The sequence below is a fragment of the Desmodus rotundus genome, chromosome 6 (genome assembly GCF_022682495.2).
Source record: "Desmodus rotundus isolate HL8 chromosome 6, HLdesRot8A.1, whole genome shotgun sequence".
Lineage (NCBI taxonomy): Eukaryota > Metazoa > Chordata > Mammalia > Chiroptera > Phyllostomidae > Desmodus > Desmodus rotundus.
The window spans coordinates 126,953,500-126,968,591 of NC_071392.1; the positions used below are offsets into that span (position 1 = coordinate 126,953,500).

A 15,092-nucleotide genomic window follows, 5' to 3' on the forward strand; every position below is an offset into this window, starting at 1 on the left:
TTCTTACTGTCAGATCTTTCAATGTCCTCTATCTTTGGTCTCTGATCTTCGTATATGCTGGAATACTGTTGGCTGTTCGCTCTGCTCCTCAGATCAGCTAGGTATTTCCCTGGCGTTGAGGGGAAGTGGATTCCGCTCCCACCTATGTTGCTGCCATCTTCCTACACTTTCTGTTTATAGTTGGGAATTGGAACTTAGTAAAAGGGCAGTCTAAACAGAAGTCATATCTCTCCAGGGGGATTTAAAAAAATATCGAGTTATACAAGTCTACCTAAAGCCGTATCTCGACTAATACTTTCAAATGTAAAAGGAATAAAATTTACATTATGTACAGCTGTAGATTTAATTTAATAAAGCTTAACACTATAGTAAAATATTTCTTTCTTGAAAATATTACACCTCTTAAAATATGAAAGATGTTGATTACACAATGAAATCTTTTGCATAATGATTAATATTTTTCACACATACACTAGCTCTGCAAAATTTGCAGAAAATAGTATACATGAGAATTTAAAAAAAAATTTATGGGTAGTAGAGAGCCTTGTTTTTACCACTAATGAGTAGTTTAACATTAATATACATTACACATTATAGATTAATATTAGGACCTTGAATAAGCACATTGTCAATCAGAGAAATGAAGCATCTCTTCCTAATGGTGAAATTGTACTTGATTGGTTATTATAATATGGGAATACTTTTCCTGGCAGTTTCTAGCCCCACATTAAAATGATGATAATAATAGCTAATATTTATTGATTATTTATTATGTCAGATGTTCTAATTGCTACAGTTATTCCTATTTTGCAGATTAGGAAACATAGACAAATAGTAGTTAAATTTAGCAAGCTTATATATCTAGTAGTGAGGCCATGATGCAGACTCCAGTTAGGACTCCTGAGCACTGACTCTGAACTGTTAGCCTATATTGCCTCCATCATAACTAAGGTGACTTATTTTTCTCCCTTAAAATGCCTTAACAGATGTTCTAAAGAAATACCTCATTCAGCTTCAGCAGAACAACCAACTACACTTATTTTTGGACTTCTATTCATAGACTTCTACAAGTAGAACAATTGCATAACATGGTCTATCTGTGTCGATTACACTTTTTTTTTTTTACGACTCATTTAACTACTTGCATTTGGTATCATTTCCTTTCAACCTAAAGCACATCTGATACAGATTTACTGGGACATTCACACTATATTTGGTTTTAAAAGCTATGGAGCTGATATACAAGTGCATGAATGACATAGTCATTTGGAACTACCCCATCCTTTATTGGTTTAACTGTGATTTTTCACTGGAAAGGAAAATAATATAAGAAGAAAATACATTTATTGGACTACTGTTTTTTTTATTATAGATGAAATATTTCTTGTGGACTGGCTATAAGTTGACCCACTGGTGTATAAAATTTCTAAACTGAGTGGATTAATTGAACATAAAAACCAGTTTGCTTAATATAGCTAACCAAATTTTCTATGAAATCCTTCATAAGATTTTGAAAAGATTTATTTTTATATGCCCTCCTTTTATTTTGTCTCTTGAGAAGCAAGCCCACGAATATTTTTGAAATCAAATGCAGACTGTTTTGATTTGCTTGTGCTTGTGTCTTACAATTTCAGAGTCAACATGTAAAATTGGAATGGTCATTCCTTGGAGTGGTTCAAAATTGAAAAACAGTTTTGTTTTATATTCATCTTAAATTAAGTGAGAAATCAACTGGAGATTAAAACTCTTCTAGTTCATGCAATTCTTGAGGCTTTATAATCTTTAAAATAAAAATAAAACTTTTATACTTCATACTTGAGACTTATGGTAGTCTTGCTCACTCCAAAATAATAATAATAATAAAAATAAAAATAAAATAAGGCCTGTATCTGAGAGAAAAGAATAAAAAGAAATATTTGTTTTCTTAAGAGAAATAATTAACATTTTTATATTTTTCTTCAAATTATTTCTTTTATTGAAAATGTGACATTCCATTACAAAAATGCTTGGTTGAAATACCATCTGTTTCCTCTTTAGTCCCATTATCCTTCCTCTATTGAGAAGCTACTCAATTTATAAATTTGGTGCATATTTCTCTAGCTCATAGTTTTGTATTTTTTTCCTACTATTTTAGGAATTACTATACTTACATTATTAAAAAAGTCTGAAGTAGACATATGTTTAATGCTTTAAATTTAATATGCCATCTTGCATAAATCATCATATTGTTCACTATTTTAGATCCATTTTATTTTTAACTTCCTTCCAATCAAAATGCCGCTCAGAATTTTAAAAATTAGTATTTATTATTAATTCTATGTTCGTTAATTTTTCTTACAACAAATTCCTTATTTCCAAAGGTTACTTTGAGTAAGAGGCCGTGAGTGGTAAACTCTCATTCATTTTATGTCTAAAATCTTTTATTTTATCTTCACTCTTTAATAATTTAGATTTCTAGGTATGGACTTCTGGGCGTAGAATTTTAGGTGGGCAGTTAGCATTCTTCAGTAATCAGGTAATATTTTATTATATTATAGCATTTGTTGTTGCTGACAAGAAGTTGGCTGTCCATCTAATTGTTGCTTCTATAACAATCTCTGATGTCTTTTTGGTAGCTTTGAATATTTTGTTTTTGTCTTTAGTGTTATAGAGTTTCATTAGAATGTGTCTAGCAATACAAAAAATGAAAACTATAGGCCAATATTTCTGATAAACATAGACACTAAAATCCTCGACAAAATGTAAGCAAACCAAATACAGCAATGCATCAAAAAGATCATACACCACAATCAAGTGGGATTTATTACAGGAATGCAAAGTTGGTGCAATATTCATAAATCAATAAATGTGATTTACAGCATAAACAAAATGAAGGGTAAAAACCACATAATCATATCAACAGATGCAGAAAAGGCATTTGATAAAAATCCAGCACCCATTTATAAAAACTCTCAGCAAAGTGGGAATAGAGAGACCATACCTAAACATAATAAAGGCCATAAACACAAGCCCACTGCCAATACCATGCTCAATGGGCAAAAACTACAAGTGTTCCCCTTAAGATCAGGAACAAGACAGGGATGTCCACTTTTATCTCTCTTATTCAACATAGTATTGGAAGTCCTAGCCATAGCAATCAGACAAGAAGAAGAAATAAAAGACATTCAAATTGGAAAGGAAAAAGTAAAACTGTCTTTATTTGCAGATGATGTGATACTGTATATAGAGAACCCCAAAGAATCCACCAAGAAACTACTAGAACTGCTAAATGATTTCAGCAAATTGGCAAGATACAAAATTAATATCCAGAAATCAGTTGCATGCTTATATGCCAATAACAAACTAATAGAAAGGCAAATTGAGAAAACAATCCCATTCACAATTGCTTCAAAAAGATAAAAATACCTAGGAATAAATCTAACCAAGGATGTAAAATATCTGTAATCAGAAAATTATAAGACAGAGAATGAAGAAAGAAATTGAAGAAGATGCAAATAAGTAGAAGCACATATCATGTTCATGGACAGGAAGTATTAACATCATTAAAATGTCCATACTACCCAAAGTAATCTATAGATTCAACACAATTCTATCAGTATTCCAAAGATATATTTCACAGAACTAAGACAAATATTTCAAAAATTTATATGGAACCACAAAAGACCCTACATAGCAAGAGTGATCCTGAGAAAGATGATCCTGGAGCAGTCACACTGCCTAATATCAAACTATACTATAAGACCATAGTTATCAAGACAGCCTGGTACTGGCATAAAATCAGACACATAGATCAATGGGACAGAATGGAGAGTCCAGAAATAAACCTACACCTTTATAGTCTATTAATATTCAATAGAGGCAGCAAATATGTACAATGGACTAAAGATAATTCATTCAATAAATGATATTGGGAAAATTGGGCAGATAAGTACAGGAAAATGAAAGTAGATGACCTTTTTAAATACACACAAAAATATATTCAAAATGGATCAAAGACTTAAATGTTACACCCCAAACAATAAAAATCTTAGAAGAAAACAGAGGCAGCAAAATCTTGTACATTGCTCATAGAAATATTTTATTGGATATATCTCCCCAGGCAAGGGAAACAAAAAACCAAATGGGACTACATCAAACTAAAAAGTTTTTGCACAGCAAGGAGAACCATCAACAAAATCAAAAGACTATCCACAGAATGGGAGAATATATTTGCTGATACATCTGATAAGGGGTTAATATCCAAAGTTTATAAGGAACTTATACAACTCAACACCAAAAAAACAAATAATCCAATTAAAAAGTGGGCAAAGGACCCGAATAGACACTTCTTGAAAGAGGACGTACGCATGGCCAATGGACATATGAAAAGATGCTCAATGTTACTAATCATCAGAGAAATGCAGATTAAAACCACAACAAGATATCACTTCACACCTGTCAGAATGGCTATCATCAATAAATCAATAAACAAATGCTAGGGAGGATGTGGTCAAAGGGGAATGGTTTGACACTACTGGTGGGAATGCAGATTGGTGCAGCCACTGTGGAAAGCTGTATGAAGATACCTCAAAAAATTAAAAATCGATCTGCCTTTTGACCCAGCAATCCCACTTCTGGGAACACATCCAAATATACTCAAAACACTAATTCAAAAGAACAAAAGCACCCCTTTGTTCATTGCAGTGTTATTATTTACAATTATCAAGGTATGGAAGCAGCCCAAGTGTCCATCAGTAGATGAATGGATAAAATAACTATGGGACATTTCATGATGGAATGCCTCTCAGTCATAAAAGAAGAAAGTTTTACCCTTTGCAAAAGAAAGTGCAGATGAACCTGGAGAGAATTATGCTAAGTGAAATAAGCCAGTCAGAGAAAGAGAAATACCATATGATTTCACTCATATGTGGTATCTAATGAATAAACTAAACTTACAAGGAAAATAGAGACAGACTCACAGATAGAGAGCAGGATGACAGCTAAGGGTGCGGGGTAGGTTAGGTGGTGGAGGGATTGAGCAAAAAGGAAAAAGGATTCATGAACCTAGACAACAGTGGGATGATTGTGGAAGTGAGGGGGTATAAGGGGACTAAATGGTAGTGGAAAAATACTATAAAAAATTTAAAAAAGAATGTCTAGGTGTCGATTTATAAGCATGCAATATGTGCATGTGTATGTAGGTATAAATATAATCTCCAATTTCTTCAGTATGATGATTTTTTTCTTTTTAATTTTGGCAAATCAGCCTCATTCTCTATAAATACTGCCTCTTGGTATTTCTTTTTTTCTCACCTATTGGGAATCCTGTTAGACATATAATGTACCTTTTTATTCTTGTAACTCTAAATTTCTTAATTTCTCTTTTATGTTTTTCATCTTTTTTCTATCCATACTATGTATCTGCCTCATGTCTCTCTTTAGCTGAGTCTAATTTATGGCTCTTCTCTTTCTTTTATTGACATTTCTCATTTCCAGTCTTTTTTGTTCTTTTTAAAATTAATTATTTTTACATTGTCCTATTTTTGTTTTATATACTCTTAAAACATTTTAAACATGCTTCTCTTAATACTCAGATTTTTAAAAGTTTCTTTAGGATATGTACATATATCCTAAAGAAATTATATATAGATATATAATTTATTTATATGTAATTTCTATATATATTTCCTAAAGAAATATATCTATATCCTGAATTAATTTATATATATATATATATATATATATATACACACACACACATATATATATATAATTGTATTCATGTAGCTGTTGACTTTCCCCTCCTTGTGTGGGTATATATTTTTTTAGATTTATTTTTTTCTTGCAGTCGTAAAATAAAAAATCCTATGTGTTAGGAGTTATAGAAGTATTCCTACAAATAGTTTTATATTTGATTTTGCAGGGACCCTACATATAGCTCTGACTCTAAACCAGTTTTTATGTTAGTTTTTCAGTTGGGGTCCCTATGACTTATGCATACTGTGACTTTGGACCTGACACTTGTATGTGTAGCACAGATTGGAATTCTAATTTTCTGTGGGTGACTGTTCTTCCATCCGTGACCCTGGCTAACTTTTTTGCTCATTCCCTACAACAGTAGAGTGAGTGTTTCTATATCAAATTTCAGAGATGGCTTTTTTTCAGGTAAACATATGTTTCTACGTTTACATTTTGTATCCAAAACATTATATATTATAAAAATGTTTTTTTTCCTTTATATTGTTTTGTTGACTTCTGCTACACATGATAAAATAGGAGTTAGTATACTCATTTGGTTATTTAACAAATATTTATCAAGTGCTTACTTTTTGCCTGGCATTATTTTAAGCACAGGGGATATAGCAGTAAACAATATTTCTGTTTTAACAATAATATATGATGGGGGGATCAGTCAATAAATAAATAAACCAATAAATGTCATATATGTTAGGGTTTTATAAGAGCAATGAAGAAAGATAAAGCAGAGTAACAGAGATAGAGTGTGACCAGAGGGTGCTATTTTTTATATATAGTAGTTAGGGAAGAGCTGTCGAATGAAATAATATGTGAGCAGAGACCCCCTCAAAAATGAAATTTGTGATTTATGTGTACATCTCATGTATGATCACTACAGGCAGCAGGTTGAACAGTATTATACTCAACCTGCTCGAAGAATGCAGGCACCGAGTGAGTGAGGTGAGAGTGTGGTAGGTAAGGTCAGATAGATCATAGAGGTGCCAGCTTATGGGGGTTCACTTTGACTTAGAATAAGATGGGGAGCCCTTAAAGGATTGTGAGAAAGCACTGACCTGCCTGGTTTGTTGAAAATTGAGCGTAGAGAGATAAGAATGGAAGCATTACCAAATGAGCTGATGTTTTAGGGGTGTCCAACCTGCAGCCCATGGACTGCAGGATGACTGTGAACACAGCCCAACACAAAATGGTAAATTTACTTAAGACATTATTATACTTTTCTGTGATTATGTGTTGCAGTGTATTTAATGTGTGGCCTAAGACAACTCTTCTTCTTCCAGTGCGGCACAGAGACTCCAAAAGGTTGGACATCCTGTCAGTAGTTCAAAGTAGGGATGATTGTGGTTTGAACAGTGTGATCCATGTAGAGGTGGTGAGAAGCAGTTGGATTATAGATATGTTTTAAAGGTAGAGAAGGTAGCCTTTGTTCAAGATGGATGTAGAAAGAAGAGAAGGAGGGAGTTGGGGATGGTCTTGAGGTTTTGGCCTAAGCTATTGGAAAAGTAGAGGTGCTATTTAATTGAATGGGGTAATTTGTAGAAGTAACAGATGTGGGTATGGAAAGAGCATAATTTGGGTATGTGAAGTTTGAGATGACTTTAAACATCCAAGATGCTAAGTAGAGAATTGAGCCTGCTCATATAATTTTGGGAGTTAACATTGAAAGTATAGTAATTAAAGACATTTTTTTAGATAAGATTACCTAGGTTGTGATTGTAGAAAAGAAAATGACCTTATCCCTGGTTTTCCACTGTCTAGAGTTTGGGAATATAGGAAGTGACCAGAAATGGAGACTAAGAAAGAGTAGCTAGTGAGGCAGAAGAGGGGCTAATGGACTCTTTGAAGCTGTGAAGAAAATGATGTAAAAAACTAGAGAAGTGATCAACTCTGTTCAATGTTTTTAATAGATTAGGTAAGATGTGAAATGAGAATTGGAGTTGGTGACTAGGTCAGTGATAACTTCCTTATTGTATCTCTGATGATAAATATAGCATCATAGAACATCTGGATGTCTTGCAAATTATTTTTTCTCAGTCATTTTACAGTTAAGGATTCAGAAGGATGATTTCACATATGACACTCTCTTGGTTTTAGGTTATGTATGTGTGATTGCAAAATAATGAGATTAAAAAAGACATCAGAACTGGTAAGTCCACAGTATTACAGGATTGCCTTGAAGGTCTGTATTCTTATTCCAGTATTCCTGTTCTATTAAGTCATTTTTGTAACTCCTACTTCAGAACTGTTTTCAGAACTATATTATAAGCCACACATGAAAAAGACTGACATCATTAATAATTGGTAACTATTATCATACTTCACATTTTGATAGCGTTTTTTTAAAAAAGAATAATACTTAACCCTTTAAAAAATTAAACCCATCCTCAACAAAGGCACTACTTTCCCATAATTTATGTTGAAATGATGCAGGCTGTCTTAGTCCATTTGGGCTTCTATAACACAATTACCATGGATTAGATGGCTAAAGCAACAAACATTTATTATTTATAGTTCTGGAGGTTAGGAATTCCAAAATCAAGGTGCTGGCAAATTCTGTTTGTTGAGGCCTGCTCCCTGGTTCATGGGTCAACTTGTTATTGTGTCCTCACATGATAGAAGGAGTTAGAAAACTCTCTGAGGTCTCTTTTATAATGGCATTAATCCCATTTGCCACAGCTTCACCATATGACCTAATTACCTACCACATGCCCGCCTCCTAATACCATTACTTTGGGGATTAGAGTTTTAACATATGCACTTTGGAGGGGGGAAACAAACATTCAATTCATTGTGCCGGCTCAGAAAAAAATGTACACACAACAGTAACTGTTGATGAAACAGTACTAAGTATTAGAGTATTAAGTATTAAAGAGGGTGAAAGTGCGTTCCCAAGAATAGTGGCAATCCTCATGTGTATAAAAACTTCCAGTATTGATACACATATTATAGGTAAAAAAACAAAATAGTTCTGGTATCCTACATTTCTTCAAATACAGTGGTTGTACCTTTAATGGTTCTCTTGGATCTCTTTGGTGAGGTTAATTTTCACCCTATGTTCTTGTCAGAGGAGCCGACAACCTACATATTTTCCCAGTTTGGAATACAAGACTTCCAAATGGCTAAAAGGTTTTGAAAATCAAATTGTATACACACACACTCAGTCTTTGTCCTAAGAGGAATTTGGAAAGAGGGAGGGTCTGCGCCCTCATTAGGGTTCTCAGGAATGTGCGGTGAATTTAATTGCAAAACATGACATCATTACTCAAATGAAAAAAAATTGAAGTGAGTTTAAAATCTGTATATTTGCAGGTTAATAGCTGGATTCATTTTTAATTTTTTTTTATTATTGTTCAAGTAGTATTGTCTCCATTTTCACCCCACCATTCCCCTCTGCCCCACCCATACCCACCTCCTACCCTCAATCCTACCCCCCTTTGGCTTTGTCCATTTGTCCTTTATACCCCTGATGGGCCTTCCCCTTTCCCCCCATTATAACCTCCCTCTCCATTCTGGTTACTGTCAGATTGTTCTTTATATCCATGTTTCTGGTTATATTTTGCTTACTTGTTTGTTTTGTTGATTAGGTTCCATTTCTGGGTGAGATCATATGGTATTTGTCTTTCACCACCTGGCTTATTTCACTTATCATAATGCTCACCAGATCTATCCATGCTGTCGTGAGGGGTGGGAACTACTTTCTTCCTGCTGTGTAGTATTCCATTGTGTAAATGTACCATATGTACCATGTTTTTTTGATCTACTCATTTACTGGGTAGATGAGTAGATCAAAGTTATGGGCACTTAGGTTGCTTCTAAAACTTAGCTATTGTGAATTGTGCAGCTATGAACATTGGGATGCATAGGTTCTTTTAAATTGGTGTTTCAGCATCCATAAGATATAATCCCAGCAGTGGAATTGCTGGGTCAAAAGGCAGTTCCATTTTTTGTTTTCTGAAGAAATTCAATACTATTTTCCAAAGTGGCTGCACCAATCTGCATTCCTACCAACAGCATACGAGGGTGTGGCATTAAAGAATGCCCAGATGAAATGTAGTTGACGGAATATATATATATATGTAAAAATATATATTATATAAATATGTAATATACATACATACATAAATATATATTTTATATATATGTTATATATATATAATATTTCATCCTAAAGAAGCAAAATACACATTCTATTCAAAAGCACATGGAGCATTTTCAAAGGTAGACCACATGATAGGACACAAAACAAGCCTCAACAAATTTAGTAAAATTGAAACCATACCAAGCATTTTCCTGGACGACAAGGGCCTGCTCAAAAATACTCAAAAATACTCAAATTCACAGAGATTGAATAGCATGCTGTTAAACAGTGTATGGGTCAATAATGAGATCAAGGAAAAATCAAAAAGTTTCTGGAAACAAATGAAAATGAACACACAACAGCCCAAAACTTATGGGACACAGCAAAGGCAGTCCTGAGAGGAAAGTTCATAGTGATATAGGCCTACCTAATAAAGATAGAAACACTTCAAATACACAACCTAAACCTACATCTACAAGAACTGGAGGAACAACAACAAATAAAGCCCAGAGCAAGTAGAAGGAAGGAAATAATAAAGATCAGAGCAGAATTAAATGAAATAGAGACTAAAAGAACGTTCCAAAGGATCAGTAAATCCAGGGGCTGGGTCTTTGAAAAGAAAAACAAAATCGACAAGCCTTTAAGCAGACTGATCAAGAAAAAAGGAGAGAGGACCCAATTAAACAAAATCAGAAAAGAAAGAGGAGAGATTACAACTGATACCACAGAAATACAAAGGATTGTAAAAAATTATTATGAACAACTATATGCCAAGATTTTGAAAACCAGGGTGAAATGGACAAAATTTTAGAAAAAGTATAATCTTTCAAAACTTAATGAAGAAGAAGCAGAAAGCATGAACAGACCTATAACAGCTGATGAAATCCAAGCAGTAGTCAAAACTCCAGTCACAAAAAAGCCCTGGACCAGATGGTTTCACAGGAGAATTCTACAAAGCATTTAAGGAAGAGCTAACTCCTATGCTTCTCACACTATCCAAAAAATCCAGGAAGAGGGAGGACTCCCAAACTCCTTTTATGAAGCCAGCATCATCCTAATCCCAAAACCAGGTAAAGACACAACAAAGAAAGAAAACGACAGGCCAATGTGGCTGATGAACATAGACACTAAAATCCTCAACAAAATATTGGCAAATTGCATCCAGCAATACATTAAAAAGATCATACACCATGATCAAGTGGGATTCGTCTCAGGGATGCAAGGATGGTACAATATTCACAAATCAATAAACGTAATGCATAACATAAACAACAGCAAAGACAAAAATCACAGTGGAATTGCTGGGTCATATGGCAGATCCATTTTTAGTTTTCTGAGGAAATTCCATACTGCTTTCCATAGTGGTTGCACCAGTCTGCAATCCCACCAACAGTGCACGAGGGTTCCCTTTCTCCACAACCTCTCCAACACTTGTTTGTTGCTTTGGTTATGATGGCCATTCTGACCGGTGTGAGGTGGTATCTCATTGTGGTTTTAATTTGCATCTCTCTGATGGCTAGCGATGCTGAGCATCTTTTCATATGTCTCTGGGCCCTCTGTATGTTTTCCTTGGAGAAGTGTCTGTTCAAGTCCTTTGCCCATTTTTTTAATTGGGTTGTTTGTCTTCTTAGAATGGAGTCCTGTGAGTTTTTCATATATTTTGGAGATTAAATCTTTGTTTGAGGTATCATTGGCAAATATGTTTTCCCATACTGTTGGTTCTCTTTTTATTTTAATACTGTTTTCTTTGCCCATGCAGAAGCTTTTTATTTTGATGAGATTCCATTTGCATATTCTTTCCTTTATGTCTTTTGCTCTACGGGGCATATCAGTGAAAATACTGCCATGTGAGGTATCTGAGATTTTCCTGCCTATGTTCTCCTCTATGACTTTAATGGTGTCACGACTTATATTTAAGCCTTTTATCCACCTTGAATTTATTTTTGTGTATGGTGTAAGTTGGTCCTTGAGTTTCAGTTTTTACACATAGCTGTCCAGCTCTCCCAACACCATTCGTTGCAGAGGCTATTTTTACTCCATTTTATACTGCTGCCCTGTTTGTCGAAAATTAATTGACCGTAGAGATTTGGGTTTATTTCTGGGCTCTCTGTTCTGTTCCATTGGTCTATGTGCCTGTTTTTATGCCAGTACCAGGCTGTTTTGATTACAGTGGCCTTGTAATACAGTTTGATATCAGGTATTGTGATCCCTCCTGCTTTGCTCTTCTTTCTGAAAATTGCAGCAGTTATTTCGGGTCATTTATGGTTCCATATAAATTTTTGAAGTGTTTGTTCTATATCTGTGAAATATGTCATGGGTACTTTAATAGGGATTACATTGAACATATAAATTGCTTTGGGTAGTATGGACATTTTGATGATGTTAATTCTTCCAATCCATGAACGCAGTATATGTTTCCCTTTAGTTGTGTCTTCCTTGATTTCTTTCTTCAGTGTTGTGTAGTTTTCTGAGTACAGGTCTTTTACCTCCTTGATTAGGTTCATTCCTAGGTACTTTATTTTTCTTGTTGCTATATCAAATGGGATTTTTTTCCTGATTTCTGCTTCTGATGTTTCATTGTTGGTATACAAAAATGCCTTTGATTTCTGGATATTGACTTTGTATCCCGCTGTTATGCCAAATTCATTTATTAGGTCAAGCAGTTTTTTGGCAGAGTCTATAAAATTTTCTATGTACACTATCATGTCCTCTTCAAACATAACAGTTTTGTTTCCTCCTTTCCAATTTGGATGCCTTTTATTTCCTTTTCTTTTCTGATTGCTGTGGCTAAAACTTCCAATACTATGTTGAATATAAGTGGTGAAAGTGGACACCCTTGTCTTGTTCCTGATTTTAGTGGGGAAGCTCTAAGTTTTTGTCCACTGAGTATGATGTTGGCAGTAGGTCTCTCACATATGGCCTTTTTATGTTGAAGAATGCTCCATCTATTCCCACTTTGCTGAGTGTTTTTTATCAGAAATGGGTGCTGTACCTTATCAAATGCTTTTTCCGCATCTATTGATATGATCATGTGATTTTTGTCTTTGCTGTTGTTGATGTGATGTATTATGTTTATTGATTTGTGAATATTGTACCATCCTTGCATCCCTTGGATGAATCCCACCTGGTCATGGTGTATGATCTTTTTAATGTATTGCTGGATGCGGTTTGCCAATATTTTGTTGAGAATTTTAGTGTCTATGTTCATCAGCGATATTAGCCTGAAGTTTTCTTTCTTCGTGGCGTCTTTATCTGGTTTTGGGATTAGGATGATGTTGGTTTCATAAAAAGAGTTTGGGAGTCTTCCATCAGTTTGGATTTTTTCGAATAGTCAGTGAGGGGTAGGGGTTAGCTCTTCCTTAAATGCTTTGTAAAATTCTCCTGTGAAACCATCTGGTCCAGGGCTTTTGTGTGATGGGAGTTTCTTGATGACTGCTTCAATCTCATCTGCTGTTATTGGTCTGTTCAGGCTTCCTGCTTCTTCTTCATTCAGTTTTGGAAGATTATATTTTTCTAGAAATGTGTCCATTTCACCTAGGTTTTCAAATTTCTTGGCATACAGTTTTTCATAGTAATTTCTTACAGTCCTTTTTATTTCTGTGGTATCAGTTGTAATCTCTCCTCTTTCAATTCTAATTGTGTTTATTGGGATTCTCTCTCTTTTCTTCTTGATGAGCCTACTTAAAGGCTTGTCGATTTTGTTTATCTTTTCAAAGAACCAGCTCCTGGAATCATTAATCCTTAGAATTGTGCTTTTAGTCTCTATGTCATTTAACTCTGCTCTGATCTTGGTTATTTCCTTCCTTCTACTTGCTCTGGGCTGTCTTTGTTGTTGTTCCTCAAGTTCTTGTAGGTGTAGGGTTAGGTTGTTTGTTTGAAATGTTTCTATCTTTTTTAGGTAGGCCTGTATTGCTATGAATTTCCCTCTCAGACTGCCTTTACTGTGTCCCATAAGTTTTGAGTTGTTGTGTGTTCATTTTCGTTTGTTTACAGAACCCTTTTGATTTCTTCCCTAATCTCATTCTTGACCCACTCATTGTTTAATAGCATGCTATTCAGTCTCCATGATTTTGAGTGTTTTGGGTTTTTTTCCTTTGGGGTTGGTTTCTAGTTTCAGTCCCTTGTGGTCAGAGAAAATGCTTGATATGATTTCAATTTTCTTGAATTTGTTGAGGTTTGCTTTGTGTCCTATCATGTGGTCTATCTTTGAAAAAGTTCCATGGACACTTGAAAAGAATGTGTATTTTGCTTCTTTGGGATGAAAAGCTCTATATATATCAGTTAAGTCCATTTCATCTAGGGTATTGTTCAATGACACAATATCCTTGTGGATATTTTGTTTGGAAGATCTGTCCATTTTTGACAGTGGAGTGTTAAAATCCCCTAGTATAATTGTGTTGTTGTCAATATCTTTCTTGAAGTCCTCCAAGATTTTCTTTATGTAGTTTGGTGCTCCTATGTTCGTGCATATATATTTATAATGTTTATATATTCCTGGTGTATTCTTCCTTTGAGTATTATGAAGTGATTTTCTGGGTCTCTCTTTATGGCCCTTCTTTTGAAATCTATTTTGTCTGATGTGAGTATTGTTACCCTTGCTTTTTTCCTGTCTGCTTAGAAAATTTGTTTCCAGCCCTTCACTTTCAGCCTGTGTAGGTCTTTTTTCCTGAGGTGGGTCTCTTGTCAGGCCAGTTCTGGTGGTCTTCCTGTCTGTGAATGGGAGTGGCAGGCGTAGGTCAGTGGTGGTTGGAGGGATTGGTTTCACTTTTCTCCCTTCCTGAGCCACACTCTTCACTGTTGTCCAGTCTCCAGTCCAGTTCCTTAGGGTCCTTCTGCTCCCCCCTAGGCCTTTAGTCCACCAGTTGTGCTGTCCTTGAGGTGCACCACTTAGAGGCAACTCACACTCCACCTTTTTGCTCTTTGCTGTCCTAGATGCTAGGGGTTCTCAGTGCTCCTTCAGGGTAGTTCAGCCCCCTACTGGATCAAGTCTTTCTGAGGACTGCCATCTCCCCTAGCCCTATAGCCCCCCTCTACTGGGCATTCTTCCTTCCTCCTAGAGAATGAGTAGGTCCTGCAGGGCTCTGTGCACAGGGGCTAGTTGGGAGGTGTTCCGTCCCAGGTGCTTCAGGCTTGGTTTCCCTGGGTCAGCCAGACCACTGATCCTGCTGCGCACTGACCCAGGCCTTGGGTGTGTGCTGGGGCTGCTTATCCAGTGTTCACATTCCAGGGGCTGTGGGGGCCACAGCTGCTGTGGAGAATTCTCTAAACAGCTGATGAGTGC

At 35.3% G+C, this 15,092-nt stretch overlaps 1 protein-coding gene and 1 pseudogene across 1 annotated transcript in view; both read left to right on the forward strand.

Moving 5' to 3' along the window:
• Positions 1–15,092, forward strand: part of MACROD2 (mono-ADP ribosylhydrolase 2) — a 2,068,729-nt gene that overhangs the window by 222,848 nt on the left and 1,830,789 nt on the right. The gene's annotated exons all lie outside the window — the stretch shown is intronic.
• Positions 1–15,092, forward strand: part of LOC128781197 (casein kinase II subunit alpha' pseudogene) — a 92,042-nt pseudogene that overhangs the window by 7,276 nt on the left and 69,674 nt on the right.